The sequence below is a fragment of the Macaca nemestrina genome, chromosome 19 (genome assembly GCF_043159975.1).
Source record: "Macaca nemestrina isolate mMacNem1 chromosome 19, mMacNem.hap1, whole genome shotgun sequence".
NCBI lineage: Eukaryota > Metazoa > Chordata > Mammalia > Primates > Cercopithecidae > Macaca > Macaca nemestrina.
The window spans coordinates 25345764-25357562 of NC_092143.1; positions in this window are offsets into that span (position 1 = coordinate 25345764).

Here is an 11799-nt window from a genome sequence, read left to right on the forward strand (position 1 = left end):
ATATTTATATCCATATATATATATATGTACAGGGAAGCCCTGTGTGCCCTTTACCAGCCTCCCCAGTGGTAACATCTTGAACAACTATTGTTCCATAGCAAAACCAAGAAACTGACATTGGTACAGTGTCCACAGAGCTTGGATTTTACCGTATTCCATGCACTCCTGTGTGTGCATGTATAATTCTATGCAATTTGATCACATAGAATGTGTAAATGTCACCAAAATCCATATCCAGAACTGCTTCATCACCACAAGAGGCCCTCTTTCTATCCCCTTTAGCAATACCCACCATCCCCTGGCAACTACTAATTTGTTTTCTACCTCTATAATATTGTCATCTCAAGAATGTTATTTAATGGAATCATACAGCATGCAATCTTTTGAGATTAGCTCTTTTTTTTTTCTTCTTAGCACAATTTCTTCAAGGTCCATCCAAGTTTCTGCGTGTGTCAATAGTTCGCTCCTTTTCCTTGCTGAGTAGTATGCTATGATGTGTATGGGCTACAGTTTGTTTAAACATTTACCTATTGAGGGATATATGAGTTATTTCCAAGTTTTTACTATTTCAAATGAAGCTGCTGTGATTGTTCCTTTGCAGGTTTTTGCGTGAGCATAAAATTTCATTTCTCCATCCTAGCTTTTAATATTGATAAAAGGGAAAGTTTTATCTCTATCTGTCTTACTTCTACTTCTCTGTTGGTTTCAATCTTGTCATGGGAAGAAAACAGTGTAATTTATTGAATCTCAAAACATTTACAATCATGAATACAAATTGCCTAAAATATCCCGATCCCTTATTATAAATTCCGGCCTCTCCCAGCTGCTTTAAAAAAAAAAAAATGATAAAAATCGCTTTCATTTTTTCAAAGGCCACATCTGAACTCCCCTAAATAGTGTAACTCATGTTGTCCTTTTTCCCGCTGAACTACTGATCACTTGGAAGGGGAGGTTTTAGGACCTTAGCAAGCACTGCTCCTCCTTCCACAGTTCTCACCAGGTCAAGATCAGTAAGACCCCTTGAAACAAACAGCCAGCTTGAAACACCAGGATACGGATGCATTTGTGGAGATACAGCTCCACTGTCTCTGCAAAAATCTCCCTCAGTCACTTTAATCTCCTTCAGGCTTTAGGTAACATCGCGATCCTGGGAGTCAACAGCCAAGAGGCAGCACCAAGCAAGAGTGGTACACAGGTGCTGTGTTCAGCCCTCCTAAAGCGGCACACTCTGATCCTCTGGCTGGCTGCAGATGCTTCATATTCAGCTTCACCTGTTTGTCTCATCGGTGATTCTGCTTTATTAACCTTTCGCTAGCTTCCCTGGATCTCCAGCCTTTCTCTCTCTACTTGATCTTTGCTCTAAGCCTTTGTTATCCAAAGTGAGGTGCAGGGAGCAGTGTCATCAGTGTCACTTGAGAGCTTGCTGAAAATGTTTAATCTGGCCTGGTGCGGTGGCTCACACCCGTAATCCCAGCACTTTGGGAGGCTAAGGTGGGTGGATCATTTGAGGTCAGGAGCTTGAGACCAGCCTGGCCAACATGGTGAAACCCCATCTCTCCTAAAAATACGAAAATTAGCCTGACATGGTGGCGGGCCCCTGTGGTCCCAGCTACTTGAGAGGCTGAGGGAGGAGAATCACTTGAACCCAGGAGGCGGAGGTTGCAGTGAGCCGAGATCGCGCCACTGCACAGTAACCTGGGCGACAAGCGAGATTCTGTCTCAATAAATAAATAAATAAATAAATAAATAATAAAGGAAGTGTCTAATCTGCCAGATGTGATGGCTGGCTCATGCCTGCAATCCCAGTGACTTGGGAGGCTGAGCGGGGAGAGTCGCTTGAGGCCAGTGAGCTGTGATTGCATCACTGGGCTCCAGTCTGGGCAACAGAACTAGACTCCAACTCTTAAAAAACAAAAAGAAAGAAAAAAGAAAAAAGAAAATCTAATCTCAAGCCCTATCTCTGACCTTCTAAATCAGAGTTTACATTTTACCAAGAACTTTCAGGTGATTCATACGCATTAAAGTCTAAGAAGCTGCTCAGTTTACAGCGTGTTCAATTCTCTACCATTTTAATATGTGTGCTACCAAAGTTTGCCCCACTAAAAAAACCAAAAACCAAAAAACAAGCAAACAAACAAACAAAAAAACATACAAAAGCCCACCCTCTCATCCCTTTCTATTTACTGGCATCTCAATTCTCTTCCCTTTGTGATTCTTGAAAAGTGATTGTTGACTTCCACTCAAAGCAACGCAGAAAGTTCATAATTTGATGTAGTCTCTCAGCTCAAAACATAATGATAAATAAAATATTAAATGTAAAGTTAAAACTATTACTAGGGTTCAGAACAGAATAAAATTATCCATGGATCAGAAAGAACAGAAACATTAAGCGGTGAGAGCAGGGCTGAACCGAAGCCACAGTTCTGCTCTGTTCTGGGTTCTAGAAGCAGGTAGCAACAGCAGGGAGTTTGACTTCTGAGAGGGATAGTGGAGGTGCAAGGGGCTTGATGCAGGGCAGTGTCAGTCTTGCTGCTTGAAGCAATGTAGGAGACACCTCATGAAATGTCATTACAGTGTCTAAGTCTGACTCTGAACCTGGGGTCTAGGTGGTAGCAACATAGAAAGACAAAGAGGCAACATAAGAGAGAATCATAAACACGCCTCTCACTCAGAATGATTCTGCAGACCAAACTATAAAAGAATAAAGAACTAAAATCAAGTTGATCCAGAATTCACGTCAGATGAAATTAAAATAAAAAGATACAGGCCAGACATGGTGGCTCATGCCTATAATCCCAGCACTTTGGAGGCCAAGACGGGCAGATGGTTGGAGCCTAAGAGTTCGAGACCAGTCTGGGCAACATGGAGAAACCCCATCTCTACAAAAAAATACAAAAATTAGCTGGGCATGGGGGCATGCGCCTGTGGACCCAGCTATAAGGGAGGCAAATCACCTAAGCCTGGGAAGTTGAGGCTGCAGTGAACTGCGATCGTGCCACTGCACTCCAGCCTGGGCAACTGGAGAAAGACCCTGTCTCTCTCTCTTTCTTTCTCTCTCTCTCTCTCTCTCTCTCACACACACACACACACACACAATACAAAAGCATAACATCTATTAAAACAAAAATAGAAATTATGAAACTAAAACAAGTGAACATGAAACAAAAATAGGTGGATATAAAAAGAGCATGAGATACTGGAAGTGAAAAACATAGAAAAAAAAATTGTTAAAGAACACCTCAACAAAAGAAATTAAACTGCAGATTATACATAGTTTAAGAGGCAACTACTCAATTGGAGAAAAGGAGGACACAACAACCCTATTCATTTTATGAGGCTAATATGACCTTATCACCAAAATGGAAAAGACCATTATAGGACACTCATTAAAACATTAGAATAAACTATTGTAAGCAGACAGGGAGGGTTTGCAGGGACTATAGGAATTTAATCAACTCAAGCAATCAGCCTGTTTTACAGCCTCCTGCTGTGCACCTGGTTTTTCCTAAACCCTGTGTGGAATGCAGCCACCTAGTGTGATGGAACCAGCTCCTGACAGATGCCAGCAACTTACAGATGAACCCCAGTGAACTTTTCCTAATTACCATGCTGAAATCTCCACCCTGGGAGGAGCTGTATTCTCATTAACATAACATGCCACCTTTGGGCTGCTATTAAGACTCACTGCTTCTGCACCACTGGGATTCCCCCTCTACATGTGAAGATACACACTCTCCCCTCTCCATCATCCCATAAAACCCTCCTGTCACTCTCCCTGGAGGGGACACTTGCTTTAGAGAATACTGCCATAAAATGCCTCTTGATCAAAACCTGCATTCTCACGGAGCATTGTTTGTTACTTGGCAGGCAAATGAATCCCGGTTTTTTGTGGGGACGCGGGGGTAACAATATCTTAAAAAGAGTGATACAAAATAAATTTGAAAGTATTTTAAAAAATACATCACAACCAAGTAGAGTTATCTCTGAAATGCAAGGATGTTTGTATATGTTAAAAAATGTAGGCCAGGCACAGTGGCTCACGCCTGTAATCTCAGCACTTTGGGAGGCTGAGGCCGGCAGATCACGAGGTCAGGAAATCGAGACAATCCTGGCTAACACAGTGAAACCCCATCTCTACTAAAAATACAAAAAATTATCTGGGTGTGGTGGTGTGCGCCTGTAGTCCCAGCTACTCGGGAGGCTGAGGCAGGAGAATGGCGTGAACCTGGGAAGCGGAGGTTGCAGTGAGCCAAGATCGCGCCACTGCACTCCAGCCTGGGCAACAGAGCGAGACTTCGTCTCAAAGAAAAAAAAAAAGTATTAATGTAATGCACATAATTTGGAGATTGAAGGGACAATTATAATCTCAGATGCAAAAAAAATTAAAATGTATTTAGCATATATTGCTTGATTTGAGAGAAATTCTCAGTACTTCCAGAATAAGTTGTATCTATCAAAACAATAACTGGATAAGTGGCCCTTATGGTGAAACTTCAGAGGCACACCCATAAATGTCAAGGGCAGGGCAGGCATAAGCATTGTCACTTCTTCAGCTTAATAATGTGACAAAGGTCTTAGACAATGCAAAGAAAGAAACAAAACAAACCAAAGAAATAAGCATAGCATTTGGTAGTGAAGATTTGAATAGAACAAAGATTTTATTTTGTTCCAGATGATACAATGTTCTACATATAAAATCTGATAGATTTTATATGCCATTCAACTGTTAAGAGAGTTCAACGGTTGAGAGAGTTCTGCAAGTTTCTATGTTACAAGATCAACCTACAGAAACTGTTTGGATTAAAAAAATTTTCATTTTTTTTGAACAGAGTCTCCTTCTGTCACCTAGTCTGGAGTACAATGGCACGAACACTGCTCTCTGCGGCCTCGAACTCCAAGGCTCAAGCAAGCCTCCTGCCTCAGTTTCCAGAGTAGCTGGGACTACAGGCACATGCCACCATGACTGGCTAATTTCTAAAGAGTTTCTGTAGAGACAGGGTCTACCTATGTTGGCCAAACTGGTCTTGAACTCCTGACTGTATTATAGCGATACTAGAATACTATATAACAATTAAAATGAGAGCACTAGTGACATATGTCTCAATAATTACATTTCAAAAATGTGATGCTGAATTAATAACAAATTGACCAATGATATACACATTAGGACACCACTTATAAAATTTGAAAATATTCAAAACAATATTATATATTATTATGCACATATGTAGTTTCATAATCATGCACAAAACGGTCAATATCAAACTCTCAAGATGGTGGCTGCACAGGAGTAAGGAGAAAGGAGAATGGGATAAAACAAGGGCATGTAGCAAGTTTCAGCTGCATCTGTAGTGTTTGGTTGCCTTTAAAACATCTGAAACAAATCTAGCAAAATGTTAAGTTTTGAAAAAGCCGGTAAGTAGGTACTTCTTAAGTTCTTTTCTATACTTTTCTTATGTTTAAAATATTTCATGGAAAATTTTATGGAGGAATCTGCTATGTTTATTTCTGTCTCTAAGTTCCTTGCTCATGGCTCTTTTATCTGCTACCCTCGTGCAATCTGGTTTCCTCTCCTAATTCTCTTCAGGTCGCCTGTGGCTTCTGAGTTGCTGTTAGCCCATGGGTGCATTTCTGCTACGGTTTCACTTGGCCTATCTGATGTTTGATACTGATGTCATTCCCTTTTCCTTTCCTCCTGATAGTTACCCCTCTTCCTTCCCTCAGTTTTTGGGTTTCTTCCTAAGTTTGGCTATTTCTTGTCAATGCCCTTTGCAGACGTCTGTTCTTCTCTTTGCCACTGAAATGATCCATTTTGTACTCCTGACCTCAAGAACATAAATAACATTTGTTTTGTTGATGGTAGTAGCCAGTAAGTATATGGCAACTTGTCACGAGCAACAAGGGGAAGTCATATTTCCACCTAAATTGTTTCTTCTCCATTGCAACCTTATTGAAATCATTCCAGATTCTCTTTCTCCATTTACATCCAAGGAAGGGCTAAGTCCCACTGATGCCACTTCTTTCTGGCTCTCCTCACAACCTCCTGCCTGCCTCACTGAAATAACCTTCCAGAACTCTGTGATGCCTTTTCTTTGTTCCTTTTCAATTCTCACCATCACACCCATTCTTCCCCAGCCTGCCAGAGCAATCTTTGGGAAATGTGTATCTGATCCCAGGATGTTTTAATTAAAATCCATTCATGCTTCTTCATTGCTTTTAGGATAAACTTCAAATTATTTAGGGGAGCACACAAAGTCATTGCCGAGATTTCTCGACTCTCGTCTCAGACCACATCTGCAACCACTTTCCTGCTCCAGTCAACACTGCAGCTTACTTAAGCAAATGTTCTTAGTGAGGAGTTTGCATGACAGTTATCTATCACAACTTTTAAAACTATACAAGCATTGGCCCTGTTTTAGGGGATTCTTAGTAGGTTTGGGAACGCTGAGGATGAATGAAGAAAGTTCTTAAGCCATTCTAATTAATGACTGTTGCCTGAGTGCATTTAGCTGTTTCATGGCACCATGCTTCCCTTCAAGCTGTGCCATCTGCCCGGCATCTCTCCCCACCGCTTTTGATCTCAGCACACCCTTGAAGCACATTTCTCCCTCCATATAGCCTTCTGATCTGATTAGGTGCTCTTCTAAGTGCTCCCTTGGACATCTAAGCATGCTTTCTGATTTGCCTTTGGTCTCCTTGCCACATCATTCTCATCCATCCCTTCTCAGCTTCTTGAAGGCAGGAATCAGGCAATTCTTAGCACCTCACACAGTACCCGGCATACAGTGATTGCTCCAGTAATTGTATCCCTTCCTTCCTTTTCTCCTACCCTCTGTCTGAAGCACTCCCACATAGACTCAGCATTGGGATTTCCAGTTCCGGTCCCTTCTGTCCTGTTTGGACCCACTGTCACCCATTCCCAGGTATGTCTTCTGATTCTTCTCATCACACTGTAAATTAGCCCAGGCCTGAAGTTCAGAGAAGGCCAAAGAATTTAGTCAGATGAAATAGGTCAGAATGACTCTGTTCTTGTTATTTTCCATCAACCAGCCAGTCATTGCCAGTAAGCTGGGTTGACATTTTGGGGTTGGGGCACTGTGGTAGACATGTTCCAAATAGCTTTAGTGGTTGGTCCTCTTCCTGGCTTCTAAAAGATGATCTATGAATTTGACAGCAGGACTGAGAATTTTTCTGTCTAGGGCAGGATGAATAGAAGGAAAAGCTTAAGAGAGGAGCTAATCCATAGTCTTTTAAGCAAATATTTTTTTCCTCACATCTTCTTTGCACGAATCTGCAAGCCATTGATCTGTTATGTTCTCCCTTCCACAGATATGTTACTCAGGCTGTAAAATTAAAACACACATAAATTACTTAACAGTTTTATGATATTGAGTTAATTAGATAAAACTCTCATGAAAACATTTGGCGAATAACACAGAATTCTTTCTGCTATAATTTATTGAATGTGTGAAACACAGGTTTCCAATCAGCCTTCAGTCTGGACAGAGAAAGAATACTCCAAGGCCAACTGATTTTGAAATCCAGACCCTGGGGTCAATCTGACCATGCTTATAAACAATCCTGCAATTAAAAACAAAAAACAAAAAACAAACAAACAAACAAAAAACAGTAAAGCGTGAACACAGGACTTAGGTCTAGCCAATCAGTATATTCTATCCTCCTAAACGTTGTGTATAAATCAAGGTTAGACATGATCCAAACCAACCAATAATATCCAACCCCAGAAGTTGAATTGGCATCATAGGGAAAGAAAATCTCTTTTACCTCTGACAATACTAACTGTAAGGATAACTTATGTTACAGCTGCTCTGAACCCCAATAGAGAAAATTATTTCAAGAATAAAGTTACTAAATGTGTAAGATTATATATGTATACACATATAATAATATATAATTCTTCTGTATATAATAATTTTTCTGTATCAGAAAAAGAGAGAAGTTGAGACAAAGAGAGAGAGACTTGTCATATCTTTTGAGATCCCCTTATAAATCAGAGCAACCCCTGAACTTTACTTGAGCCAATAAATTTTCTCCTTGCCTAAACGAATTAGAGATTTTTTTTCCCTTGCAGCTTAAAGAATACTAGCTATTGGAGAAAAAATATTAACATCCCATTTTATAGAGGGAGAAAATTTAAGGATTTATTGAAAGCCACATGGCTGGGTAATGAGATAGTTCAGCAGTGATGCTGCCAACCACCTCAAAGTCTTCATCTGCAGCACCGACTCGTGCCTGTGAGTCAGCCCTTTCCCTCAGGGGTGTGACGGGCTATATTAGGGCCTTTAATCTCAGCAAGCTACCTGCTGCCATAACATCTTATATTAATCCATTTTCATACTGCTATGAAGAAATACCTGAGACTAGGCAATTTCTAAAGAAAAAGAGGTTTAATGGACTCACAGTTCCACATGGCTGGGGATGCCTCACAGTTATGGTGGAAGGCAAAGGAAGGGCAAAGGCACATCTTACTTGGCAGCAGGCAGGAGAGTGTATGCAGAGGAACTGCCCTTTATAAAACCATCAGACCTTGTGAGACTTATTCACCATCATAAGAACAGCATGGGAAAACCCTGCCCCCTTGATTCAATCACTTCCCACCTGGTCCCTCCCAAGACATGTGGGGATTATGGAAGCTACAACTCAAAATGAGATTTGGGTGGGATACAGCCAAACCATATCACATCTCCAGGTGCAGGCAAAGCTAGATACTCTAAAGCTTCACTTTCCTGTTCTTTCAGTTTTCAGTTGTCCAGCAACAGTCTCAATATACCTCATATCTTCAGACTCCTTAATCAACTTTATTATTCATCACCATATGATTAAGTATCTGATGATCCCCTTTTTAAACAATCCCATAAATCTGACTATTTGACTATCTTCCAAATCCTTCTACGATCCTCCCAGAACTTCTGCCCTACTTCCTTACCTCTCTTTCTTTCATCGACTAATTTAATAGGGCTTTTTGTCTCTAACAATCCCCAGCAATTGCTGTCACTTATTTAGGTCACTTACATTTTGCAAAGCCAACTCTCCATCCTCATACTATCTGAATTCTCGATGGCAATTGACACGAAAGGCCACTGTTTCCTTCCTGAAGCTTTTTTTTTTTTTGGCAACTTGCACTTAAAGTTTTCTTCTGTATTTCATGGGCTTGTTACTCTCAATCACTTTGTCAGCTCCTCTTCTTCCTCCAAGCCTCCAAATGCTGGAATGCCTCCAGGGCATTGTCTTCAGACTTTTTTCCTCACTATCAGCAATTTATTTCCATGTGGTCCCAGGTTGTCCTATCACTCCACATTTATGTCTCCAGCCTGGTTCTCTCGCCTGAGCTTCAGATGCCTATTCAACATCTCAACTAGGATATCTACCCATCTCATTGTCCCTTCCGTTTGGAATAAATTCCCTTCAAACAGAGGCATGATTGTCTCCTTCTTATCAGTTAAATCTCAACATAAATGCCATTTCCTCAGTAAGGCTTTCTCTGACCATCCTAATTAAGTTATTACTCCTTCATAGCGCCTGGCAATCATTCTCCATTACTTCATCATATACACACATATATATATACACACACAATATACTATATATATTTTACTGTTATACTCTCTCTATATACTATATATATAAAATACTATATATATATTTTTGAGGTACAGTCTCAGTCAGTTGCCCAGGCTTGAGTGCAGTGGCACAATCATAGCTCAGTGCAGCCTTGAACTCCTAGGCTAAAGTGATCCTCCCACCTCAGCCTCCCAAGTAGCTGGGACTATAAGTGTGTGCCACCATACCCAGATAATTTTTAAAATTTTTATTATTGGTAGAGATGGGGTCTCACTGTGTTTCACAGGCTGGTCTTAAACTCCTGGCCACAAGCAATCCTCCCATTATAGCCTTCCAAAGTGCTGGCTGGGATTATACACATGAGCCACCATGCCTGGCCATTTATGCAATTTTTAAAAAATTTGCCTTCATTTTTATCTTATGCTGGAATATATATGATTTATTAACTTGTTTACATGTTTTGTATATTTCCTCCTTGTGTCAGCTAGCTATTGCTGTATAACAAGTTACCCCAGTGCTCAATGGCTTACAACAGTATACATTTCTTATAATATATTGCTTCTTATTCATAAGTCTATGGTTTATCAGAGTATTTCTTCTGGTTGTGGCTGAGCTCACTCATCTGTCAGCTTCAGGTTTTCTGGATCTCCTCTGGGGTACTTTGCCTCTCCCCTGTGTCTTCTGTCATCCTCCAGTAGGCTGCCATGGGCTTTTTAAAATGACAGTGACAGAATCTGAGAGATGGCACAGAAGCGTGTAAGGCCTTTTGAAGGTTAGACTCAGAACTGTCCTACTGTCACTACTACCTCTGCCACAGCCTAATAGCTAAGACAAATCCCAAGACCAAACTCAGAGTCAGTGTGGAAGAGCACTACCAAAGAGCACAGGTGAAAGGAATGTAAAAAAGTGAAGCCACAATCAAACAGACCCCTTATGAGGACTTAAGATCTTTGAGAACAAGTGCCTTATCTTCTTGCTTGTATCCTTAGCACTTAAAATAGTGCCGGGGGTGAGAGAGAGAGAGAGAGGGAGAGAAAGAGAGAGATATACTGATTCTGACTGATTAGAAGCTTGGACTCCTTGCTTGGAGTCAAATTCTCTCTTTCCCTTCTGCATTGCCTGTGAACTTTTTGCCTGTGTATTTTATACTATGTATATAACACATTCAATGGATGTAGTTCCTTTTTAAAAGAGAAGATATGAGCCGAAAGAAACTGATGGAGGTTTATAGGATTTCCCCCAGGAAAGGCTGACACCTAACTAAAGGGAGGATTACTTGGGGAAAGGAGAGTGGGAGGGTTTGGAGAGGATGAGGAAAATAAGGCATTGCTATAATGTAAGCTCCATAAAGACAAGGATGGTGTCTCCATAATTCATGGCTATGCCAAATGCCAAGCTCAGTGCCTTGCACATTAGGTGGCCAATAAATTAATGTTAATTAAATGAGTAAATGAGCAACATGTCTGTTTGTGTTCAGGAAGCCAAAGTAAGTTACGGGATGTAATTCACATACCTCTGGAGAATGACTATGGGAAGGAAGACCTGAAGTGGAAATACAGAAGTTCTGAACTCAGACCAGACACATGGAGAGGGAGACTTTATTTCCTTGAGATGTCTTAGAGTAGAACAAGGGATTTCAGAGGCATAGGAGAAAGGACGAAGGAGAGGAGGACATTTGAAACTTAGGGTGAGACTTGACAGAAGATGCGGGGGTAGGGAGTTGATTATCAAGGAAGAAGGAATGCTTGTGCTGGGGTCTTAGGGAGAAGGCAAAAGAATAAGTCAGCAAAGTTTGACTCAGATCCATGCCATTCCATCAGGAACCATCAGTATGAGCCTCTCTTGTCCTCTCTCCGAACTTTTTCAAATGTCTTCATGTCCTAGACTAGCCTGAAACACTCTGAAATGAATTTGACATACCCTAACTTAAGACCTGTGCATACAAATGCAAGTTCCAGGCTGGGTTTGGTGCTTGGGGCCACCCAGATTTGGGGTGGGGCCAGGGGTATTTTGAATGTCTTCCTTGTTCAAGTTTACCATATGTACTTAATCAGGTTGGTGTTGTGGCCTTGATGCCATCCCCCAAATTTCCTGGGTAAGGCCAAAGCCTCTGCTGATGATTTTAAAGCTCCAAGAGGCCCTGGGTGGCACTGGGCTGGGGCCCATGAAGGTGAAGTCAAGTTAGCTTGGAACTGAGAATTATTATTCCCAGCTCCT